Source organism: Sander lucioperca, chromosome 19 (assembly GCF_008315115.2).
Source record: "Sander lucioperca isolate FBNREF2018 chromosome 19, SLUC_FBN_1.2, whole genome shotgun sequence".
NCBI lineage: Eukaryota > Metazoa > Chordata > Actinopteri > Perciformes > Percidae > Sander > Sander lucioperca.
In genome coordinates this window covers 16,020,237-16,038,528 of record NC_050191.1, presented here as the reverse complement: position 1 = coordinate 16,038,528, position 18,292 = coordinate 16,020,237, and the positions used below count along the sequence as shown (strand labels likewise).

Here is an 18,292-nt window from a genome sequence, read left to right as displayed (position 1 = left end):
TACTGTACATGTTATTAAACTGTCCTAAAAACCTTCAGTCTACATTTTCTCTTTTGAATCCAGTATGACAGACTGACTCAGTGGGAGATGATCTACCGCATTCCCAGCAGAATGTCCTTGATAAAGCACCACTGGAGGTCTCCTCGTCATTCCTTGAACTGATGTGTTCTCTATCTATATAGGCTATCTCAGATTAAAGGACAGAGAGAGAGAAAAAACGACATCGCCCACAGGAGACATAGATCACTGTCGCCATGGTGGAAATGGAAGGTGGCCTTGCAGCGGGAACATTTAGCCAGAAAATATTCTCCCTTCCTCTTTCTCTCCATCTCTCCCGTTCTCTTTCTGTCTTCCCCTCTCTTATCCAGATGTCCTTTGATAAAGCAGCTGTGCAGGAGATTTTAGCCTTGTGTCATTGGTCTTCATTTGGAGCCATGAAATGGTTCGAGGAATGATAAACATGGGTTCTCAAAAGCCATGTACCATTGTGGTGCAAAAACCTTTACCGCACTGGGATTCTGACCGTGCCTAAAAAATAAACCCCGGCCTTGGGTTTTTGCTACCTTATCACACTATTCCAGCTGTTGGTGCTCACAGAGGCTCAGCTGCCTTCCTCTGTCTGTGTGTGTGTGTGTGTGTGTGTGTGTGTGTGTGTGTGTGTGTGGTGTGTTTAGAGAATGAGGTGAGAAAGAAAGAGAAAGGAAAAGACAAAAAGAACGATTCTGAAACTCAGCTACTATTTAACACTGCTCTTTGCTTGTCAACATCTTTTTTCACATAAATCTTTTGGTGATTTTATGCCATTTTCTGGAGTTATCTGTATGGTCGCCATTACAAAAATTGAAATTATGTATCCTAATGTATTTTTTATAACACTGCACTGTCTGACGATGAATACTGCTCAGTTACTATTATTCTTTTTTGTGAAGGAAAGACAATTATTGCAAGTGTAGCATGTGTCTCAGTAATGGAGGACCCAGGTGGCAGAAGGAAGCATGCAGTCTGTCTCATGCCTGTCCGACTTTTGTGTCCCCTGCCCTAAGCCTCCCATCTATTCCTGGATCCAAGCATAAACACGGCTGGGCTGTGCGTGTTGCACACTGGTTGTAAATGGAGAATGTTGATTGATCCAAGAAATGCCCAAGCCAAGTGACATGGTAATGGCCAATGCTAAAGTATAGTAGCCTGCATGCCTGTGGATAAAGTCCATGATTCCATCTCCAACCTCTACTAAAGCACAAAACATACAGTGTCTGCATGCATCCAGTTATAAAGATTTTACACCACTTCTCCTTTTAGTTATAACAAAAATACACCTACATGCAACACGGCAGTGCATAAAATGAATGTACTCCTGTGTTTGCCATGAAAATAAATACACAAAAATAAAACAAGTCATAAATACTGTGGGCTACATATTGAATGTTGCCCCAACTGGCCACGGCTTGATTTAATACTTTGAGTCAGGAGCAGCACAGAGCTGATGACTGCTCAGTGGTGTGTGGGAGACCCATCCAGGCACACTTAATAGAATACCTGTTATGGTAGCCATGTGACATTTTGGAATTTAGAGTAAATAAACCAGGACCCAAGGGAGAACAAATGGCAGGAGACATCTAAACATGTACATACAAAGGCTGGGTGAGATTAGGATTGACTCAAGAAACACACACACACACACACACACACACACCAAATTCAACCATTCATGCAATGATGGATTATGCAAATGTTGCTACACTATTATTACTACCACCATCACAAACTAGTCATTTTGATGCATGTACTGCTAGTCATTTTCATTTTTTGCTTAGTAAAGAACTTTAATCTCCATCCCAATGGGAAAAGTAAGTCATTACTGACAGCTAATGTCATCTCCCACAGAAACAGTCTAAACACAGTTGGTCTGACTCTATATTTGCCCCCAATCCCTGTTCTGTATTTAGTATCTCTGTTGTTAAAACAAATTTTTATGCTCTATGTAATGATTTTATTGTTTCGAATTGCCTTTTATAAGATCCATTTGCTGGAGAACTGAAACCATTCCCTAACTTTTTAATAATTATCACAGCCCAATATGATAACATTTTCAATTAGGTCAACGTGCATCTATGCCACCTTGACAGTTCTGTGGCTACCGATTCCTTAGAGTTAATCCACGCTTCTGACTGCACATTCTGCTTTTTAATTAATGAGATATTGTCAATACACTCATGGCCACTTGTGCCAAAATCCTGAAGAAAGTTGATCAATTTAAACTGCAAAAAAAAAAGCTTGCTAAAATCGCATTGACCAACTCTCAGACAGCGACCAAGGGATCTAACAAAGAATAAAACAAACAAAACAACTGCCGACAGGAAAAAAAACCCATTTAGGATGCCCTAAAAATCATTGTATTCACCTCCAACAAGGTCCTGGCTGTTAAGTAGAAGCTTGATTACCTCAATGGCAGACCCCAACTGACCCTTGAAGCAATATTTCCTGCTCTTAAAGACTCATCAATCAGACATCAGCTCTGCTGAACATTGAACTGATAACATTACCGACATCACATAACCCATCCTGTTCGCTTCATACTGTCTCAGCCCATTTCCTAAATTAGGTAATTCAGCACGACAGTGCATTTATTTTACCCATAATTAACTTTTCTCTCTCGAGCGGCTCCCTTGTTCAGCCTCTCCTCAAACCCCCCCATAATTCTTTAGAACTTTAAGCTTACTAGAAAAGAATTACCCAATTTTTATTAGTCTGTGTGAAACAGCCTTCTGCATTGCGATATGCAAAGACGTCATACTTGCATTTACTACCCTGTAGAACAAAACAGCCATACATGTTTTGGGGTCGACAGGCTGTTGATGAAATTTAATGCATGAGAATTATAGCTTCCAAAATGTACAAGTCCTACCATCATTCGGAATAAAATGTCTCTTTATATGGATTTTCCTTGTGAATGGAATAACTTGGTATTAAGTAAATGTGTGTTTATACATGCTAAGATGTGCATTCCAACTTTAAGTTCTTGCATTTTCTGTATGGGCATGCAATGGGCATGTATGTACGAGGGGAGAACATTCCCAGCAAGAACATGGTCAAAGCGGTTAATTGGTGGTGACAAATCAAACGATGAAACACGAACTACAGCTTTGTGTGCATGTCTGGCAATGTCCCAACACACAAACAAGTAAACAAATGCAGACCAACAGCACGCATAAAGGGCAAAAAGAGGGAACAATCTCTGCATGGAGCTCTTTGGGCTGTGTAATGATTTGGCAGACGATACCAATGCTTCTGTTAGAGCATTAGAGGACTAATAGACGGTACCTACAATGTCCTAAAATTCTCCGTCTAAACTGCAGCCAGTGAAAACAAGGTCACCTTTTTTTTTTTCCACCCGCACAAACTTTCTAAATGATCTCACTGTGTTTACTTAACTGCCAGATAGGAATGGAGAGCTCTTTACAGGGCCACACACTGTTTTAATTCCAAATGGACAACCAAGCCATTGATGGTTTTAAAAGGGCTGCAATCTGAAACATGAAACACAACAAAACAGCAGCTCACTCACATAAACTGGGGTTAATTGGGGGCAGAGATGTTCACTAACTCCTAAAATCCTTGTACACTTTGGTCCTTACTCCTTACCCATTGGGACAGACATTTGTTGTGCTTGCATTTTGTTGAACAAAAGAGGAAGACAGCTTAATAGTTTATTATAGAATCATTTAACATTGATTTGAAGAGGCGCTTTGCAGTTTTGGCCATTTCTTTGCTGTTTTCTCGCCATTTGCTCGCAGGTTTCTCTATAGAGCTCCCCCTACAGCTTCGGAATAGATATTTGGCAGCTCCTATGTTTACTTGTGTCGGACTCCTCGCTCGGTCAGTCTGCAGTTTCCTCTTTCTCTGTTCCTCCGACAATGCTTTCCTAGCTTTCTGCTTCTTTTTTGCCGGCTCAGCTATGACGTTAGCGTGAAAAACTCCTAGCTACCTTGTTAGCCGGTTCCTGAATGGGCGTATATGTGCAGTGCCGTGAAGCAATTCATTACATCGCGAGACCTGATATCACGCGATACTTCCTGATGCTCGCCGACCGAAAGTTGCAAGGGTGGTTTTTCCGCTCACAGGCGCTAGGGGGGAGCAAGACGACCACCATTCAACTCGAAAAAAGTCATATAACCATTCCAATGACTCCGAAGCTGTTCATTTAAGGTAAATGAAGCTAAAAAAAGCAGCATAGTTCCCCTTTAAGAATGAAGGTGTCAAATATTCAATTCAAAAATCTTGTTGACACAGCTTTACAAATTCTGAACTGCAAATAGAAGATTTCGACCTCAACTGCCTTCAAACTCCACAGTGAATCAAGCTGGAATGTAAATCGACTGTCTGACTCCCCTCTAAACACAGAGTAGGCAAAGAAATAGAAAGGACACAGTAACAACAATGAAACACTCTGGCTTGTGGTCAGGTTTTACTAACTCTGTCCACAACAAGAGACGTTTTTTAAACAAAGAATCCATGTTGTACATTAGCCATCAGTTTTAACAGATTGCATTACATCAGGACAGTATCACCAGTCCATTTTTGGCGAGGTTATAAGCCACAGTTTCATGTAGTGGAGCTACTGTATAGATATTTTCCCTGGTTATTGTTTAGCTCCTGCCCAGCCTCCAACATTAAGTTATGCTCTGCTGTAGATCCTTTAAATAATTACAGTATTGTTGGCAGTTGTGTCTTCAGATTTATTTCAGCTGAAACTTTCAACATTAACATCTGTCTTGTCCTCAAATAAGCCTATGATCCTGGTAGTTTGTGCACACCAGTAATCTTTAGCAGATATGTGTTTGTGGGGAAGCAGCACTAAAAGCTTTGGACAAGGAGAGGTCAGGAGAAGGGGTTATCTGGGTAATGTTTTTAGGATGTGAGAGGAGGGGCTGGCCCACAGCCCTGACCCCAAACAACTCCACCACTGCACAAAGCAAGCAAACAACGTCAAACAAGTCGCTCTGAGTCTCAGCAGAGCCGCTTACAGTTCAAAGTTCTGCAGTACCCTTCAGTTTCTGGGAAGAAAATGAAATGTTTTTGGACGTATAATCAACATCTTTTAAATAAAACATGGTAGAAAATCAGAGCGGCTGCCTGAAAGCCATGATCTACACATGAAGACAAACACTTGATGACAGGTGAGCTTCAAGCTTAATGTAAAAAGAACTCCAGTTCCAAAAACAAACCCTTAGAGACAGTCCTCAAGGAAATGCAGTCATTAAAGTGACAGCACACAGAAATAGTGGATAAAAGAATGGGAGGACAGACAGTGTGAATATTCTCTTTATTTTTATTTCTTATTTAGTGATTTGAAAAGGAGAATCAATAAGGCAAAATAAGCAATGACTTCTTAACTCAAGCTCTTAATGCAGCGAATCGCAAAACCACTGACCTCAGTTCAGATCAGGATAAGCATTTAAAGAACTAGAACCCTGTTCATACTGTCAACAGAAGTTATATTAATCACCATCAGGTTGTCAAAATTAATCAAAATACTGCCTGCCTGTTTAGGGGCAAGAAACCAAACTGAGCTTGTTTTTGCATTCAGTAGTAGAGTTCAGTGTCATTTCATGCACTCAAAAAACAAAAAAATATTTAAATCACGACTACCTCTGGAAAGCCCTGTGAGTCCCATTGTGTGTGGTCTTGGGGATTTATGATTATGCGTTTTTTTTATTGCCCTAACAAAATAGTATGAGTTTCATGACCCTCAGGGCCCCATGAGAACCATTCAAATAATATTTTCAAATTTATAAGAAAAAAAAAAGATCATTTACAATTGTTCTTCTTCAGATCCTGAAGTATTTTATACAAGAAAATCTGACTACAGCAAAAGTGAACACAGGGTGATTAGAAATGAGCTGCTTAATAAACTCCAGACCTCCAGAAGTACTAATATGGCAAACTGCTCCTCTCTTTTAGATGATCCAGTTATACAAACCTACAAAAAAGGGGCCTACTTGTCTGTGCTATACAGCAGCTATAAAGAGTATAGAGAGAGGAGGAGACTAAATAATGGTGGCTGACCTAATCCAAGGTCTGTTCTATTCTAATTAAAACCTGCAATCCATTAATTTGCTCCCATAAGGACTCTACAGAAAGCAACAGACGGAGGCCTGATTTAAATGAATGGTGAAATTAAACACAGAAACAAAAGGCCACAGGCATAGATAATTGCAGAGGAAAAGGCAGCTCAATTGAAAGTGACATCACCAACATAAACAGCCTTCTCAGATGAAAGCACATCCTGAATTGGACGCCTCGTATTCAGAGCGAGGAAGTAATGAAAGTCAATGCGATTACAGTACAGTAGGTCACTATAAAGCAAGAATGTCCTGTTAGTAATTGTTTGAGTGAACTGGAGTGGTGGAAGTAACCGTTGTTACTTGTTCATGTTATGTTACCAGAAGAGAGCAGTTGAAGCAGTTGCATCAGAGTGGGTTCTGCTCATTTGACCTTAACAGTCGCAGGCAACTCTAATGTCCTCAGGCTACAACGACTGCTGCGCGTGTGTGTGTGTGTGTGTGTGTGTGTGTGTGTGTGTGTGTGTGTGTGTGTGTGTGTGATATGATTAGGGATAAAGCCATAAAGAATATCTAGGCCATGAGTGTATAATAGAAATACACTAGCCTTGCTGGTGTGTGACTAAAGACAGGTTAGGGAAAAGACAAAACTCAAAATGAAGCAGCGCTTGCACATTTGTCATGTTCGTGATGTGCTGCTTGCTTGTTGCATCACAGCATTAGATTAAACCTAATGCCCATAGTGACACTGGGTGGTTGTAACATTAATAATAACTGCATGCAAAACAAATATATTTTGCGTATATAAGCACTCAATACCTACTAAATTAGATTTATGTGCACTAAAACCTTTAAATATGTACAATGAACAGTGCAAATGTATTGCAAAGAATTGAAAAACCAAGAACAAGAAACCGTGCATAGTGGGAGAAAAAAATACATAGATTTATAAAAATAGTGTTAATATAAAAAAAAAAACGGATGAATGAACGATATATCAATGAATATATGGCCTATGGGCTGTCAACAGGTCTACTGTAGGCTAGGCATTGCACTAATGGTGTCTTGGTCTGTAAAAGTCCATTAATGTTATCAGCGTGTTTGCTCTACAGGTACAGATAACATACTCTATGTGCAGAATATAGTCATTTGGACAGCTGTGTTGCTAAGTGTCCCAGTATCAGAACCTCTAGGTGGACATGCACAAAAACTGTGTCTCACCACTACCAAATGCTGGGATATCAGCAAATTTCAACATACATTTCTAAATGGTTGCTTAAATTGGGCAGTTTTACATGAAAAACCAATATTATTTACTGGGTCACTTATTCAGGCTTTAACGTGTGTGAGAAAAGAACAAGAGCAAATACAGTCACATCTCACTTGCCAATGTTTTTGCCTTCTACTGACAGACGTAATTTAAAACTCTAGCAAAAGGGTGAGTCAGTCTCATATCTGGGTACTAATTTATTAAAAAGGTACTTAGAAATAATGGAATTATATCTAAACCTGGTATCAAGCAATATTTGTTGTTTAAATTAGCGCCAAAACCAAACACTACAGGTCTACACAGCTTTTACCCCAATGTTTTGGTTTTTCAGGCTGCATTTAGACTGATGGAGCCTCACCACATCATTGATCACCAACTTAAAACTGTTTGCAGCGGGCGCCTGGGTAACTCACCTGGTAGAGCAGGCGTCCATATATAGAAGTTTACTCCTCGACACAGCGGCCGTGGGTTTGACTCCGCCCTGCGGCCCTTTGCTGCATGTCATTCCCCCCTCTCTCTCCCCTTTCATGTCTTAAGCTATAAATAAAGCCATAAAAAATGCCCAAAAAATAATCTAGCACAAGCTGTAAAAATATATTCCTACAAAGTCATCACCATATAAGTGATTTAGTACTTTTTCCATTTGTCACGAAAAAAAAAAAAAAAAGTTAAGACTAAAATAACTAAAATAACCTACCCTACTTTGCTACATGGCTCGGGTGGTACAAAGAAGATTTGAGATACGCCTGTAAAATCTAATGCATAAATCCTACTCTACGGTCATGTGGGACGCTGCACGTATTGGTGTTTGCATTACACTCAAAGATGTTGCTAATATTTAACCACTAACATTTTAAACACATTTACCTTTTTAAGCATTTCCAATCCCTCTTTCAGTTAGATGACTAGTTGCTACAGTATGGAAGCAGTGAAGCACAGGTGCTTTTGAGATTCTGAGACAGGGAACAGAGAGAGGAAAAGATATCGGGTGTGTTCAGCTGTCTCTTTGTTTCTGATGAATTGTATGGATGGCTGGGCATTTTGGCTCAGGAGCCTCTAAGCGCCAACTGATCCTGTCCCCCAAGTGGACAGAGCTGCCTATAGGCAAGTATGGAATAGAGACTGGTGGAGTACATGTGGCTGGTTTTAGCTGTGTGGATTTAAATGCAAAAGCAACAGCAAATGATGAATGAATGTGGATCTTCTGTAATTGTGTTATGACATCTGGCACATTTATAGACTAAAAAAATACCATAAAACAGTGTGTGGGGATGTGACATGTACTATAGTTACAGGTCAGAATGTATTTATGTAGCTGCCTAGCGACATGTGTTCTTTGCACCATGTAATGCAGCTGAGGAATGGCTATGTAACAGAAGGAGAGAGGGTCATTGAATCTCTATCTGCATGGCATTTTACTTTTTTTGTCCATTAATGTTGGTGCATTCTTTGCATTATTTTTTGATGTGGGTGTGTGCAAACCATACTGTGTGTGCTTTATGAAACATAAGCCTGTTTTACCTATTACTTGCCAGTTTATGTGTGTCTAATTCTTTCAGTTCACTGATAAGGTGTGAGTGGGGTAGGATTTGAACATTGTTTGTGCCTACTGTAGCTGCCTGGCATTGAGAAATTACACTGTAGAGATCCATGGTTCCGAGCCACCTTTGAGACTCATTGTCCTTTTAAAAGCTCTCCACTGACATGGGTGATCTTCCTTATTCTATTTTACTCTTAACACCCACATCCTGAACTGTTTGATTAAATAAATGTACCCAACTTGTACAGTATTATAGTTTCAAATTCTTTTTTTTGCCTTTTTAAAATTCAGTTTGTTTGTTATTTTGTAACTGCCCACTTTATATCCCCATAAGCGATTTAATTGAGTTTTGCTTATCAGTTGGAATTACAGCAGTATTTTTACAAGTCCAGGGTGGTCTTTTCGGGCCACTTCACAGGAACATCAGCAAGGTGTCACTATTTTTTCTGACACTGTCTGTCCCCTGAAGGTGACGCGACAGCTGTCGTATCACAGCTCATCTCCTCACTCTGCTCCCTAAGAGCTTTTGGATCTCCTTTCCCTGGATACCACACATGACAACATGCTCACAAAAAGCTTTATGTGCCCTCTGAGTCACACCCACACTATTTGCTCTAAACCTTCACAGAGTTCAGCCACCAAATTCTTATCTCATTTGTCTCAGTCCATTTCCTGAGAAAGTTTTCCCTCTTTGTAACCCCCACTCTAACATCTCTTATTCTCAAGCATGAGCTCTTTATCCCCCTTATCCTCTAGCTGTCATAATTTTTTCTTGCGTCCTTGAAATCCCTAAGTCAGGGAAATGTTCATCTTGAAAGCAAAAGTGCTGACTGAATCAGATCTTGATGGCAATATAACTGGTACCAACTAGTTTGTAAGGTGCAAGGATGACAGAGATGTAGAGGTGTGTCTAAGCTCAGCACTTTAGAGAAACATACAATGACATCAAGTCTGGACTAACCGTGTATGTAGCACCAAGGTTTTATTTAATCAGCAGTGACTGACTGAGCACAGCCTCGATGCATGGTATTTGTCCTTATTCTATCTGTCATTCATATTTAGACAGATTGATGCTTGCAGCTTAAGACACAGTGGAGTATGTTGTTCTGCCTCTTAGCATTTTGCTACACTCAAAACAAAAGTCTATCCCGAGCTTGGATATCTGATTTTCCCCTGCTTAAATGTCTCCCCCTTACCCAGAGGTTTCTAGCAGCTGCATTATTTGGATGAACTCTTGATCTGATGGAGTAAAAGTTCAGCTCTCTTACTAAAAAGGCCAGAGCAGCTGAGGTGAGAGTTCAAAAATGGAAAACCAATCATGTCTGCAGGCGAAGTGCTTTTCCTTTAGCACATTCATCCAACAATCAAAATTAAATCTCTTATAAAACCTGACATGGACAAGGAAAAGTCTTCGACCTGTATTTCATTCTAAGGAATTTCTGTCAAGTAGGATTTCCAAAAAAAGAGTGGAAAAGGTTAAAAAAAAATGTAATACAATTCTTTTCATTTTCTTTTTTTGAACTGAATCATATACCTGTACGGCAACTTAAATCAAAAGCGTCTTTAATATTACCAGGACCATGGAAAACATTAATAACACCTACAGTGAAAAAGGCATAAGAAAAACATGCATTAACACCAGTTATGTAACTGTACAGTGTGTGCTGTTACAGCTCTATTATTGCATCAAATGTGCAAAAATCACAGCATTAAGAGGTGCTCTTCACACATCAGCTATGATGTAACTAGACGTGTGTGTGTGTGTGTGTGTGTGTGTGTGATTGTGCATGCTCATGTGTCTAGATGTGAAACTAACTAACTAAATTAAGCATTTCCTTCCCTTGTGCTTTCTAACCACGGTCCGAAAGCTGCAACAGGAAAAGTTAACCCTCCCCCTAATTTCCTATTGTTTTGGAGAAGGTGAAACCAGAAATGAGTAGGGGGAAATGCAACGCTACCAAGCCACGGCCAAACGGACACAATCACAGTTGTTGTGGTCTGCATCGCCACGACGTGTAGTTATTTTTTTTGAGAGGTGCACGTTAGGTAACAACGTAGGGTCCAGTGTAGGTTCGGTAAATTGGGCTTAAGCGTGCCTGAATGAGTGTACACTTCATAGAGGGGTTGTGCTGTGTTAAACTGACTCACCCAGCCACTGTTTCAACTCGTGCTCTGGAGCCACAGCCTGTTTTATACAGTCTATGCCATAGACATATAAAGTTTCCGACTGGGAACCCAGAAATACCGACATTCCATGTCAAATTGAACAAAACATAGTCCATGCCCCTCGCCTGGCATCATGGCGGTACCGAAAGTCGGAAGAAAGCGGCAGAGACCTATTTGATTATGACTGTGTCAGATAAAAGCAACTGCCTTGCAGTGGAAGGTGGGAAAATATGTGGCCAATTTATTGGGAAAAATCCCACGAATTTGAAAGTACATTTGAGAAGTGCGCACAAGGAGGCTAACCTAGCTTACCTTAACAAGGTAAAGGAGAATGCAAAGCTCCCTTTCCCTGAAACAGAAGCTAACCCCGGTACAGGGCATGGATGTATGGGTACAGGGCCAGGCAGCATGACGGAGACGACCGTAGGACAGAAAACACTATAGGCGTGCTTTCACCGGCGACCCGATAGCTGCTGGTTAGTAAATACGCAGGAACACCAAAAGCGGGAGGAAGCGTGGGTTATATGTGGATTGATACTGGGATGTCTACACAACTTTGTGAGTCGATTGACTTTAAAACATTCGCCACTTTACTCGAACCAAAGTTCCAGAACACCTGTTCATGTATGTCTTCTTTAGTTCATTGGCTATTTAGGTTTTTTCCTGGCACACGTCACTTACACATTTTCCACTTACTGCGGGGTCTTGTGTAGACTGTTTACATATTTGTGCTCATCATATGTACATGTTATGTAGCCTACTGGTGTTATTGTTGAATACATTGTGAATACATATTTCTAAAATTGTATGTTTTTGTTGAGCTATTATTACACAATACTTTTTCTGACCTTTTTGAATCTTGCCCCTGACAAACAACCCATATTACAAAAAAGAATTAAAATAACACTAAAAGTAATAAAAACTAAACTAAGCATTTTCAAAAAATAAAAAATAAACTAGCAAACCCGCTTTAAAAACTAACTAAAACTAAACTGAATTTGAAAACTAATGAAAAAAGCAAAACTATAATAACCTTGGTCCAAACTAAGATAAGCTTGATTTAGTAATATCTAAGTAACACAAACAAACTTGCACAAGCTGCTAAAACCAGCAGTAAAAGGATATTGCTGTAAGATATCATATTCAGATTTCTCACTGAATATGAGCTTATGCCATCTATTGTAAATTGGGTTTGGACTATGCACCAGCTCTTGGCAAAAATACTTATTGTAGACATACATTTCCATCTAAATGCAAACAGTTTTGGTCCATGCTGGCATGTGTAAGACATTTTTAATACAGTGCATAATTTTCCCCATGAAATATTTTGACCAACCATCCAAGAAGCATAACTGCATATTGTATGTATCCGCCACAGACAAAGGCTCAAATAAATCAGAATACTGAAAAAAGCAAATTGGGAAGATTAGACTGTAGGCATGTCTTGTTGGGATCTTTTTCCCTATGCCCAAAATCCAGGCAGGATTATCACAATATGTTGCTCCTGAAAATATGACAAGAGATAAAACAAAACCAAACAGCGATATAATTGGGGCTTAGCTGTATTTGACCCCAGTACAAGCTTCCAACGGAACTACCAGCTGGGACAAAAATTGTTTGGTAGTGCCTAGGGTTGCACGATATTGACAAAATGTGATATTGCGATATTGATTATGAATATTGCGATATAGTTATTAATTTAGATATTTTTAAACATGTAAAATTACAAAAGTTACAGGAAAACACATCAAAATAGATTCATAACAAATTAAACAAGTTTTCTTACAACACAGGTTTATTTCAACTGACAGTCATATTGGACTGGTCCAACATGAATAAATAAATAAGGACCATGTCTACAGAACAGGACATGTTGTACTGGTTGGACAGTACAAAATAAATGAATAAAGAGAACAGGACACAACTTTTCTTTCCCTTCTCTGATTCGTTCCATGTTGTTGTTTCTATCTATTTCTTCACTTACACTGTCACTCTGTCGAAATATGCACACACGTGGTACGCTCCATAGGGTTTGTCATGTAGTGGCCCTGTGCGCTGAAGTGGCACGGTAACTGGCCAATGAATATGAAGGTAAATATGGTGCAAAAAGGGAGAGCTTGTAGAATACAATGTGAGAACTTGCAGAACAAAAAATCTGAACTTGTATGTTAAAATTTGCACTTGTAAAAATTTAATTTGCACTTGTAAAAAATATTCACACACATGTGATCTGAATTTGAAGTCATACAAAGAAAAAAACCATGAGAGCTTGTAAAAAAAATCTGAACTTGTAAGTTGAAATTTGCACTTGTAGAAAATGTTCACACACCTGTATTCTGAATGTGAAGTTACAGAAAAAATATTCACAAATGTGTAGATTGATATTTACATGAACACAATGACAGCTGCAAACTTATAATGCAACATTTACTCGTATACTTTTTTTTTTTACTCTGGTTCATTTTCCATCACAACCACAACTCAGTGATTACAACCTCTCGAATCTGTCACTGCAACTTCACATATGTGCTCTCTCGCATCACAAAGTGGCGAATCTGCGCACCTCGACTTTCACAACACTCTTGACGATACATTTGGTGCAAAACTAATTTGTACCTGTGGACTTAGGCTGTGGAGCTCTGAGCTAACAGAACGGGAAAAGCCTTCTTATATACAGTCTATGGGAAAATCAGGATTTCTATCGCCAGATGAGGGACAACTCTGTCCGGCTTATTTATGTAGCATGGAAACTTGGTGGAATAGCATGCTAGCGTTAGCTAGCTACTAGCAGCCAGCCCGCTTCTAAATAAATACCTTTTAATTATCTAAACACTTTTTAACAGTCAAACTAAAACACTGGCGGTGAGCTCCAGGGCCTGCAGCCGCAGACGGACCGTCATCAGTGGGGATCGACCAGCGTAGCAACACTGCTTTTGCCAGAAAGTTTCGCTGCCGACCTCGACCTGTAGTCGGAGCTCCAGCGGGACACGGAGAGCCCCACATCTGGTAGGAGCGGCCCATCCCCCGGCCATGACCAGAGCTTGCTTTGCTGATGTTGTGCATCCCTGCTAAGAATTGCACCCGCTTGGGCAGAAACAATAATTTCTGCAGAATTCATTGCTGCCGAAAATTGCATCTAGGTAGCAAGGAAATGCTATTACAGAGTCTGATAAAACATTGATGTCTCTAAACCTCCTAAAATCCTAATCATTATTGATGAACATGACAAAGAGATTTACTATTGCCTAGTTTTTAAACAGTACTTTGCCTTATAAAATCATTATTTTCCCTAGTGGATGCAATTTTCGGCAGGGATGCGAAACTTGGCACCTGTTACCCACTGATGACAGTCCGTCTGCGGCTGCAGGCTTTTCCCGTTCTGTTAGCTCAGAGCTCTACAGCCTAAGTCCACAGGTACAAATTAGTTTTGCACCAAATGTATCGTCAAGACTGTTGTGAAAGTCGAGGTGCGCAGATTCGCCACTTTGTGATGCGAGAGAGCACATATGTGAAGTTGCAGTGACATATTCGAGAGGTTGTAATCACTGAGTTGTGGTTGTGATGGAAAATGAACCAGAATAAAAAAAAGTATACGAGTAAATGTTGCATTATAAGTTTGCAGCTGTCATTGTGTTCATGTAAATATCAATCTGCACATTTGTGAATATTTTTTCTGTAACTTCACATTCAGAATACAGGTGTGTGAACATTTTCTACAAGTGCAAATTTCAACTTACAAGTTCGGATTTTTTTTACAAGCTCTCATGTTTTTTTTCTTTGAATGACTTCAAATTCAGATCACATGTGTGTGAATATTTTTTACAAGTGCAAATTTTATTTTTACAAGTGCAAATTAAATTTTTACAAGTGCAAATTTTAACATACAAGTTCAGATTGTTTGTTCTGCAAGTTCTCACATTGTATTCTACAAGCTCTCCCTTTTTGCACCATATTTACCTTCATAAATGAAACATGATCATTATAGCGTTTCAAGCGGGCTCTAAATCAAACACAACTAAGCCACACAGCCAACGGACAGGACGCAGCGCTCCACAAAATAAATGAAATATTGCATACTTATCGCGACACTTTCGACATATTGCGATAACGATATTTAATCAATATATTTTGCACCCCTAGTAGTGCCATTATTTTCATTTTCAGGTGTTCAGTCTACAACTTCACGCTTGAGTATCAGATTGTCTATTGATACAATGTCAACTATTTGCAAAGAAATAAAAATGTCACTGTAAACCATACCATTTAAACTATACACAACTCTGGTCTGTAAGAGTACACTACATACTAGATAGCTCACAGGCACAGTATCTCTCCCTGCAGCTAAAATTTAACCAGATTTCGATGCCAAACCAGGAACCTCAACATTCCCACCAATCCTCGTCCGTAATTAAGGGGTGCAATTATGACGGAGTGATTAGGTATCAGACACAAGCCCGGCGTCTTGGACAGATTCAAATACTATTGAAAACAAACAGTGGGTTTGGCAGTGTGGCACAAGCAAGATCTGATGACAACAGAAATGCTGGTTTTGTGGTTGCATCGTTGCCCATAAAGTTGTACTGAGACTCAGAGTCTACATCTCGAACACTGCTGTTAACTGCTGAGACCTGAAATATCCTGAGGATATGCGACAATCACTGAACCCTGGCTCAGTTCAACTATTATTGTAACTAAATGGAGCCACAAAGAAGAAGAGTCTGAAAACATAATGGCAGTGGGCTATGGCAAGAACATAGAGCAAATGATGTTGAAGAAAGAAGAGAGATAAGTGTTTTAAAATAGTAAATTAGATCAACTGAGTGGTTTGAGAAAAAATGAAAGACATGGATTGACATGGGGGAGGCGCCAGGGTTCTTACATCTTCCTATCCCTTGTAATTACAGCCTGTTTTTCTTGCATATGGTATCAGCTTTGACCTCTTTAAAAAAGCTTCAAGAGAGACACTGTATTTGACACAGTTGGCATTGTACAACTTTATTCAAACAATGGAAATAGTTGAGAGTTTAAACGGAGAGGAGAAAACTGTTGAGGTTGCCAGTATGTGGTCCTCCTGAGTAGGAAGAGAGTTAAATATACATCAGCGTGTAACTGCTGCCCTCAGGCTACCTGGCAGCTGTCTACTTTAAACAAAAGCAGGGAGAAACCTTTACTCAAATCTTAAGCAGAGCAGGGTTTTTCCTGGTCTACTAATCTAGTTAAAGTGATTTATTTGGACTCAGTTCCAAAAGCCAATATTTTAACAATTGCAATCTCTATGCAGTAAGAGATTATTTAACCTGGAGTGTAAATCATCACTTTATCCATATTTACCATTACGACTATTATGCTGACAAATCAGTGATCACCATCAATTATTATCAGTGCTGACAGTAATTTCAACTGCCTAATCCTTCTTTTGTTAACAATATTTTAATACATCTTATCTCTATGGACCAAATACTACAGATACTACAAGTTAACTCATGTTAACCTTTGGATGACCTGACAGTAGCTGATGGGGATTTGTTGTTTTCAAGCATTAGAACATGTTGTACCCAAACTGCCCTACTTTCTGTTCATTATTTAGCAACTCCTCATTAGCTAAAAAAGGCTACTACGTAAACTAATATGACTTATAATTAACTGGTATACTGAGGCAAAGATGAGAATAACACTTGCAAACCACACGCCGCCTGTTACAAAACGGCATAATCTAAATAGCACTTTCCCTTATTTCACTTAATTATTTAAATCCTTGCTGGTTCACACCAAGAATCCATCTGCACAAATTAAAGCAGGTATAAACAAGCTGTAAGAAGAAACCACCTCTAACTATCTATCCCAGTTGCCTCCTCATCACTGACAACAACCATTTCCCATTCTCATAAATGCTTCCTAAATGGATCATGTAAATCAGGCTATGAATTAGCAAGAGGGATCATGATGATGTGTTACCCATCTGTGGCATTGCACGTCCCTGATACCACGTCTCTAATTGACGATCACTGTCATTGTACTGCTTTTTAAAATGAGGTTCAGTGTTGGCCTCAGCTGCATAAATTAAGACGCGTGCTGTTACCTAATTGCTCTGATTATCATGAGCTCTTTGGCAAAAGCAGTGATGCTAATCAGAGTAGCAAATCTGTACTGTCTGGACTCACCCAGATGAGTGTCAATGGTTAAATATCAGACAGTGGGAAATTAACTGAGAAACAGTCAGGCTCTGCCAAAACCAAAAATCTGTATGGATGTGTGTGTACATGGATGTAGCTCAGTCCAGTATCCCTCAAAATGATGACGATTTACACCCAATGCCAACTTTTACTGTCAATGTAGAAACTAGTGTGCCTTTAATGTAGCAAGGCAGAAGGTAAGGGTGTGGAGGTCGGGGTGGTTGATGGGCGAGTAGCATATCTAACTTTAATGCACAAGGTTGGAGACTGCATCCCATCACATACCTACAATTAACTTTCGTCTTTTTATTAAAAACTATAGTCCTTCACTAAACATGACCAAGTGTTTTTACTTGCCCAACCCTGGCCATACCTCAACCATAGTTTATTTGCCATAACTACAATCTTTACCATACCGTAGTTGTCAGTATTATATGAATCTTGCTGATTAATCAATCAATTCACTGAATAGTTGTTTTAGCCCTAACTAATAACCAGTTCATCATTTGGATCATAACTAAATAATAAAATTGTAGGGTATATGCAATCTATGTGAAATGTCAAATCTGACGTTTTTGAATTAGGAAGAAGCCAGTGAGCAGGCTTGAATAATGTGTTGGCCTTATGAGGTTAGCTGTATTGTTTTTATATACATATTTAAAGACTGTCCAGTAAAGTTCACAGACAGTGTTTTAAAAGTCCATTTCTGCAATCTGCACTTTAGTTTGTGTGATACTGTGTTACTGACTTTCATATTAATCACCAGGCTTATTTGTCAGTGCTTTATGTTGTCATGGTAATTATTAGATGCTTACAAGGCTGGATTCACTGACACTGATTGAAGTAGTTTATAAATAAATGTCATTCATATAAATTCATGCATCACCTAATTTCACCAATATAATAACATGCAGGCCTGGCCTAATGAATTACATGTAAGGGTACTAAACAAAGAAATGCAACTCTAAATCAGTTAACCAAGGCTCAAAAGGGATTGGAGGATGCAACATATAAAGAAGGATGCCAGACACAAGGTTAACAATTAACCAACAAGCTTTATTAAATAATGCAAAAATATTCC

At 39.3% G+C, this 18,292-nt stretch overlaps 1 protein-coding gene across 1 annotated transcript in view; it reads right to left on the bottom strand.

Moving 5' to 3' along the window:
- The window catches only part of sash1a (SAM and SH3 domain containing 1a), a 259,596-nt gene that overhangs the window by 215,213 nt on the left and 26,091 nt on the right, over nt 1-18,292 (bottom strand). The gene's annotated exons all lie outside the window — the stretch shown is intronic.